Source organism: Marmota marmota, unplaced genomic scaffold (assembly GCF_001458135.2).
Source record: "Marmota marmota marmota unplaced genomic scaffold, marMar, whole genome shotgun sequence".
Lineage (NCBI taxonomy): Eukaryota > Metazoa > Chordata > Mammalia > Rodentia > Sciuridae > Marmota > Marmota marmota.
The window spans coordinates 23,933,289-23,941,705 of NW_026000101.1; positions in this window are offsets into that span (position 1 = coordinate 23,933,289).

The window sequence follows — 8,417 nt, forward strand, 5'->3', positions numbered from 1 at the left end:
CCTGGTTTGAATGGACTGTTTTTTTTTTTTTTTTTTGGTACCGGGGAGTGAACTCAGGGGTACTCAACCACTGGGCCACATCCCCAGCCCTGTTTTGTATTTTATTTAGAGACAGGGCCTCGCTGAGTTGCTTAGCGCCTCACTGTTGCTGAGGCTGATTTTCAACTCCTGATTCTCCTGTCTCAGCCTCCCGAGCCGCTGGAAATACAGGCTATGGTAACTGTAGGTAGGTGGGGCATGGCTGGAGGAGGTGGGTCACTGTGGAAGTGCCCTGGAAGGGTTCATCTTCCCTCTGGCCCTTCTCCCCTGCCCTCTGTTTTCTGGCTGCCATACCCAGGAGCTTTTCTCTGCCAGCCTTTCTGCCGTGATGTTCTGCCTTATCTTAGACCCAGAGCAATGGGCCTGGCTGACTATGGACTTAACCTCTGAAACTAGGAACCAAAATAAACTTGCTCTAAGATGTCTTTGTCAGGTATTTTGATCACAGAAACAAAAAATGGACAACCACAGTTCCTTACCCATCTGTGAATCCAAATGCAGCCCATCCTCCAAACCCTGCAATATTACCCCCTTTCATTCAGACTTTAAGCCTGGGCTCCAGCTGCCCCCTACTCACTCCCTCAACCTGAGCCCTCCTTGCTGGGCTCAGTCAGGCTGGGCACACACGCTGGTCACTCACTGGAGTTGGACATTTCTCCCCCAAATCCCCTTCTCTAATGTCTCGCCTTCAAGCTCTCTGAGATGCCACCTTCTCAGTGACAAACAACTCTGCTGATCACACCTTGAAGCACTCACAACCCCCCCCCCTTTCTTCTCATTCCTTCACTTTTCCCCACAACACTTATACCATTTTTTAAATTAGATTTGTTGCACACTATCTCCTCCCACTAGAATATAAACTCCATGACATCCGGAATCGCTATATTGTGTATATATATGTATCACCTAGAATATAGTTTGTCACATAGTACATGCTCAACAAACATTTGGCAGATGAATAAATTCACATGGGAGATAAATGCCTAATTAAGATCTACTAGAGAAAAATTAATCCAAAACAATATATAATAATGATAACATCAATTTGATGCTGTAACACCAAAAGTTATATATCAACTAAGTGCTATCAAGTGCTTTTTATAAACTAAGTACATTCTAAGCATTTTACAAGGTTGTGGCAATGACATGAAATTGCTTCTCCATGCATATCCTTGCCTTATAGTCAAGGTTACTAAGAAATTCATCTAAGGTCACAAGCAAGAAAATGATGAAGCAGGATTTAATTCACACAATTCTCCAGAGGAGTCACATTCTTTTTCTGTTTTCAGGGCTGGGGATTGAACCCGGGGCCTTCCACATGGTAGGCAAGTGCTCTACTACAGAGCTACATCCCCAGCCCCAAGTACCCACATTCTTAACACTAGGAGGGATGCCTTCACCCATTTGGCACTGGACACTCTTTCAGACTGGTCCCCTCTCTGGACACACACTCCATGTTGTTAGCAATCCAGTCTTCAGTTTCTTTCCTGGTCATATGTTCTATGGTTGCATTGGCATTTCTATGATCAGTCCATCTGAGATCAGAGTGTACATTTTTTTCATACAACAGGTATTCAAGACTATAAAGGAGACCCTGAATCAAAAATAAGATGGGAAAATGGATCAGATGGGGAAACCAATTTTGTCAGAATGACTTGTTCATTGGTGATGTGATGGGAAGACTAAAGGCTAAAGGGGGATTCCCAAGTGAGCAGGAGGTGGAAACCAATTTAAAAAGTCCATAAAGAATCTCCCAAGGTGGGTTCAAGGTATTGCTATGACAATTTGAAAGGTACATAAGAAATTTCTGGGTCTTGCTCCTTGCCTCTAAAATGTAAGCAAAACATACATTTCACTCACAGGAATCCAAGCAGGCTTTTAAAAATTAATAAAAAGAAATACCCAAAGCACGAGATGTTATTTTTATAATCAATAATTTGAAAAACTATCACAGTTAATTTTTGCTAATTTTCCTCTTCCACTAAATAAATTAAGTGGCATTACTTCTTCAGTTATAATATATGTGGGTACATGAACCATCAGAAATATGTAGCTGAAAAGCAGTAAGATTATTATTGCTTATATTCCATTTACTTAATTCAGAAATAAATAGGGATTCATCATATGCTAAAAGCAGCAATTTGATTCACTCAAACTTCCTTTGAGGTCACTGGAAGTTATGCAGACCATAAATGTTCTCTGGTTCCTGATTCCATTGGGAGATCTTTAATATGTCAGGAAGCAATACAGGCTTAGGTTTTAAGGCTGGATGAAATAAATATGCTGTGACGAAAACAAATATGCTGGATGAAATAAATATGTCCATTCCTAGGGTTTCATTGATATTATTCACAAAAGAATTCAACCACAGAACATCGAAGGAGGAAGCATTCATCAAGAGATGAACAGATAACGGATAGAATATAACATATAATGATTTAAGTCAATAAATCTAAATCATATCATAAAATCACATATATACACAATATATTAAATCATTAGATAAGCAAATGCTGCATGAAAGTAAGGAAAATTCATACAAAAAAGTAAGTTTCACCCCACACTTCTAAGGAGCAATTTGTAGTACAGACCCAATTTCAGCATGAGATTGTACAGATGGCATGAAATGTAGTGTTAGTATAAGCACTAGCAGGAAATAATCTGGACCATGAATTCAGAAAAACCCTGTGATCTTACAGGTTTGAAATTTAAAAAAAAAAAATACAACTCCAGAAGACCCTAAGAATCATAAACCAATCATTTCCCTGTCCTGTTTGCATTCATAAGAAGGTAAGCCTTTGGTCTCATAATATTTAATTGGAATTCAAATTATCTCTCCTAAGTGACTACAAAAAACTTCTGTGTCACTTGGATAGAGAAATATGACAGGAAGGTACTCAAACCCCTCACCTGTTGTAAAAAGGACAGAAAGCTGAGTAATTTTAAAATAAACATCCTTGCTGCTTATGCATTCCAGAGTTACTGCGTTAGAAAGGACTAGGGGAGATTTGAGATGGCAGGCTAGAAGGCTGCATTCCCAGTCGCTCTGTGGCTCTGGATTCAAGCAGCGGGAGTACTTCTCAGCGAGGTGGGTGAAAGACGGATTTCACTAAAACTTATTATTGGACAGTCAGAATGTCTTGGAGACTCAGAAATGTGGGTACACTAAACAAAGAAGAAAGTGTACATTGGAGCCAAGGCAATTGTGACAGTGGTAGTGGTGCTGGTTCACTACAGGAAGAGGGAGAAGCTGAGATCAGAAAAGCAGCCTGAACTTAGCTGATCCAGAGGCTGCATCGCCAACTAGTATTTGAAAAGTGCTCTGTTTCTCAGCTGGCTGCTGAGAGCTAAGGCGGGAGCCATCTTGAGGAGGCCATGCTGCAGCTGCAAGGGAGCAAGAAAATCAGAACAAACATTGACATTCTGACCAGGCAAGCACCTATCCTGTGGCCCAGGGTGTACCTAGCAGAATGGAAGTGAAAAAAGAATAGAGAAGATTGTACCCAAGAGGATTTAAGTCAGAAAAGTGAAGCTTTTCCTCTGAGTCTGGTGGCTCACGTGACCAGCCAAAGAAGTCTAGGAATCTGAACCCGTAAGTGTGAATATATTCAGGGACTAAGACTGAAAAGACTTGTTTATGGGCAGCAGAGTGTGTGAAGGATTGGCTCCCCTGTTCCATGAGGCTCAAGAGATTCAGACTTTTGACTGAGCTCAGCAACTGCCAGGCCCTGGGGGTATGTTGATCTCATCTCTCTGACACCATTCAACTAAGTCTCAAAGGCTGACTAGACCTAAACTCCAGCCACAGAACTCCTCTCACAGAACTCTGTAACAGCCCCACCCTGGGAGTGCATAGATCTGGTCTGCACAGACAAAATTCCAATTGACAGTACTGGTCATCCTATCCTACCTCATACTGATGATAAGGGAAGCTGAAACTTATTTCAACCACCTTCAGCCTTAGGCCACTACACTGGGCATCCTGGTGAGCAACACAAAAAGAAGTGGTTACCATTCCCTAAACTGCCCCCCCTCCTTAGTACATAGCCCAAGAGGAAACAGGAAAAAGACAATTGGGCATAGACTATGACAATTCATTCTCCTGTACTATTTTTGACCTCCTCGGTGGAAATGATTCCTTCATTCATTAAGAATCTTTTTCTCTCTGGGTGTGTGTGTGTGTGTGTGTGTGTTTTCTTGCTGTGCTGATTGGTTCATGGACATATACATATTTTTTCTTTTTTCTCATGAATAGCATTTTTTAATGATGTTATTTTTCCTTGCCTTGTTGTTTGAGAGTTAGGGTTTTTAGTTTGTGTATTTTGGGTTGTTTGGTTTGGTTTTAATTTATTTATTTCTCTTGTCTCACTCTCTTTTCTTCTCCTGCTAATAGCCAGATTTCCTTGTTCTCTCTTTCTCTCTCCCTTTACTTTGTTTTTCCTATTTTTCTCCTCCTTTCTTAAAACTATCACCTAATACCTCTCTTCTGCAGTCTCTGTTCACTTTTTGAAATTATAAACTCCTATCACATTTTATTTTCTTTTAATTAACTGCATTTTTTACCATCTTTTGGAACTGATGCATTTATATAACTCCTGCCCCCATCATTCATACTGTTGCAATTATTGCTGGTGTAGCATTGACACCTGTTGTTGACTTTAATGTAGGATCCAGTTTATGGTTACTTATTGTTTTTGCTGTTGGCAATTGTTGAACCTAAACTTCTGTTTTTTTGTGGTAATTAGCATTGTAGATGCTATAGTAGGAACCAGGTATTTACTTTAATACTATATATTGTTTGCATTGTTTGGTTCCCCCTACTATGAGGTTCCCTACAGAGACAGGACACGTTTATAGGGTACTGACTCTGTTGTTGAGCTCAACTTAACCAAAATATAGCATACCTTGCTCCACAAAGTAGTGACACTCAATCTTTAGCTATACTGTAATACAAAGAATAGAAAAGAGAAAAACACAAATTAACAACCAGGCTCCAAATAGAAATGGTTAGGGGTGGGGCCTCAGGTTCTACCCATGGCATCCACTGTTTTAGCAAAAACAGAGAGAATTAACACAAAGGGAATCTCAATCTAGATCACGCTAAGGAGTATTGGCAAATGAAGACTCTGCCCTAAACAGGCCCATACGTGAGTGGAAGAGAAATCCCTCTCCCAACAGATGCATGAAACTCAACACAGGGATACAAAACATGAAAAAACAAGGTAACATGACACCTCCTAAAGTTCATAATTCACCAGCCACTGACCCAAAAGATGTTGAAGTGGATGAAATATATGATAAATAATTCAAAAGAATGATTATAAAATTGACCAATGAATTTCCAATAGAACAGAAAAAAAAAAACAATTGAACGAATTAAGGAGTCACTACAGGATATGAATGAGAAATTCAATAAGGAGATAGAAATGCTGAAAAAGAATCATACAAAAATCATGGAAATTAAAGACAATAAATCAAATAAAACTTTAGTTGAAAGTCTCTCTAATAGAGTACATCATGCTATAGACAGATTCTTAGAGCTAAAAGACGAACTGGTCAGTCTTGAACAGTCAGACTTTAAAGAAAACAAGTAACCATGACAAGAATATAAAAGAACTCTGGGACAATATTAATAGACCAAATTTGACAATCATTGCAGTTGAAGAGGGTTGGGAGATGCAGGCTAATGAAATGGATAACTTTCTCAGGGAAATATTATCAGAAAAATTTCCAAACTGTCAGAATGAGATGGATATCCAGATACAGGAAGCATTCAGAACACCATTGACAAAAACCTTTTTATGTCACATTATAATTAAAATGCCAACATACAAAACACAGAATTTTAGAAGTCTCAAGAGAAAAACATCAAGTCATAGTTAGAGGAAAGCTAATCAGAATCACTTCCAATTTCTTAGCACAAACTCTAAAAGTAAGGAGAGCTTAGAATAATGTGTTCCAAGTCCTCAAAGGAAATAACTCAATCAAGATTGCTATATCCTGCAAAGATATTCTTAAAAATTGAATAAGAAATAAAAACCTTCCAAGATAAGCAGAAACCAAAATACTTCATGACTACTAAAACGGGACTTCAGAACTTTAATACTTAAAACAAAAGAAATAAAAAAAAAATTCAAGAGCTCAGAAATGACAAATCTCATTTGAAGAGGAGCTAAGAAAATGAGAAATGGGATCAAATTAAACATCAATAAATCAAAATGGCAGAAATTAATAAACATCTCTCTATAATAACATTGAGTATCAATGGTCTCATCTCTCCAATTAAAAGACATAAATTCTCAGGATGAATAAAAAAAACAAGTCCCAACTATCTGTTGTTTGCAAGAACTGTACCTTACAGGCAAAGGCAGCTACAGGCTGAAACTGAAAGTATAGAAATTCATATACCACATGAATGGAGCTCTAAAACAAACAAAAGTAGCTACTCTCATATCCAACAAAGCACACTTCAACTCATAATTTACCAGAAGAGACAAAGAATGTCACCTCATACTCATAAAGAGAAAAATCCAACAAGAAGATAGAGCAATAACAAATATTTATGACCCAAATGTGGGTGAAACTAATTACATAAAAGAGACCACTACTCAAAGTGAAGCCTCAGATAGACTCCAGTATAATAATACAGGATGACTTCAACACAGTTCTCTTACCATTAGATAGGTCTTCCAGACATAAACTCAATAAGACTCTTTGGACTTGAAAAATTTGTAATATAAATCAAATGGACTTAACAGACATCTATAGAATATTTCATTGAACTATAGCCAAATACACTTTCTTCTAAGTAGCTCATGAACCTTCTCCAAAACAGACAATGTGTTAGGCCGAAAAGCAACCTTAGCCAATACAGAAAAAAAAGGGGGGGCATAATTCCTTGCATCTTATCAGATCACAATGGAATAAAATCAGAAATCAGAACAACAAAATCCTACAAAAATTATATAAACATATGGAGATTAAACAATACACTTTTAAATGATTAGTGACAGAAGAAATCAATGGAGAAATTTAAAAATTCTTAGATTTAAATGAGGATAGTGATACAACATACAAGAACTTCTGAGACACTTTGAAGGCCGTTCCAAGAGGAAAGTTTAGAGGTATGAGTACTTACATAAGGAAATCAGAAAGATCCCAAATAAATAACATGATGATGAATCTCAAGGCCCTTGAAAGAGAAGAACAAACCAATTCAGTAGAAAGAAGGATATAATTAAGATCAGAGCCCAAATCAATGAGCTTGAGAATAAAAAACAATACAAAAAATTAATGACATGAAGACTTGTGTATTTGAAAAGATAAATAAGATTGATAAGTTCTTGGCCAAACTAACCACAATACAAAAGATAGAATACACAAATTAATAAAATTAGATATGAAAAAAGAGAAATCACTACAGACATCAAAGAAATTCAGTGGATCAATAGGGACTATTTTGAAAACTTACACTCCAATAAATTGGAAAACCTATAAGAAATTGATACATTTCTACGAAAATACAGTCTTCAAAACTCAATCAAGAAGACATAAAAAAATAGACTAATACTTGTAATGAGATAGAAGCAGTAATAAACAGTCTTTCAACAAAGAAAAGGCCAGGAGTGGATGAATTCTCAGATGAACTCTATCAAACCTTGAAAGAACTAATGCCAAAACTCTTCAAATTATTCTGTGAAATAAAAATGGAGGCAACACGGTCAGTTGAGAGGGCGCTGGAAGATGGCGGCGAAGGGAGTGCATCACCCCCGTGTACCGCGTCACTGTGCGGGAGAATGACGAGTTAGAACGGCTAAAAGCTATCTTGTTAGGAATTTCCAGCAAAATTGGGGTGCTCCAAAACCTAGAGGAAGGATTTCCATCGCACGAGGATCAGTTATGGGGGCTCAAACGTGAGCGATTTGTCCACACGGAGGGTCACACTGCTTATTCAGCAAATCGCCCCGCGGCTAGAGTCTGCGGCGCGCGCTGGGAAACGACGAGATAGCAACGCAAAGATACAGCGCTGCGGATTCTGCGGGCTCCTGCCAGCTGTGCAATCACTGTGCTCAGTGCTGAATTCTGGGTTTGAGACGGGGAAGGAAGTGATCCAATTCGGTTCTCCACACCGGTCAGACCACAGAGGAAGACAGCAGCCACCATCTTGGAGAGCTGACGTCACCATCCCTGTTTTCGACTGATCGCAGCTCATTCAGCCATAGAACAGGTAATTTCAGGCTGCCATTCGCCTGCGTCTCGCAGACAAATTACTCAGGCTCAGTGCTAAAGAACCCATGGAAACTGCTTCTCGGTCCGGGTCCTGCTGAATACTGTGGAGGTAAATACCAACCGAGCCTTCATAGGCAGTGGCAACAGGA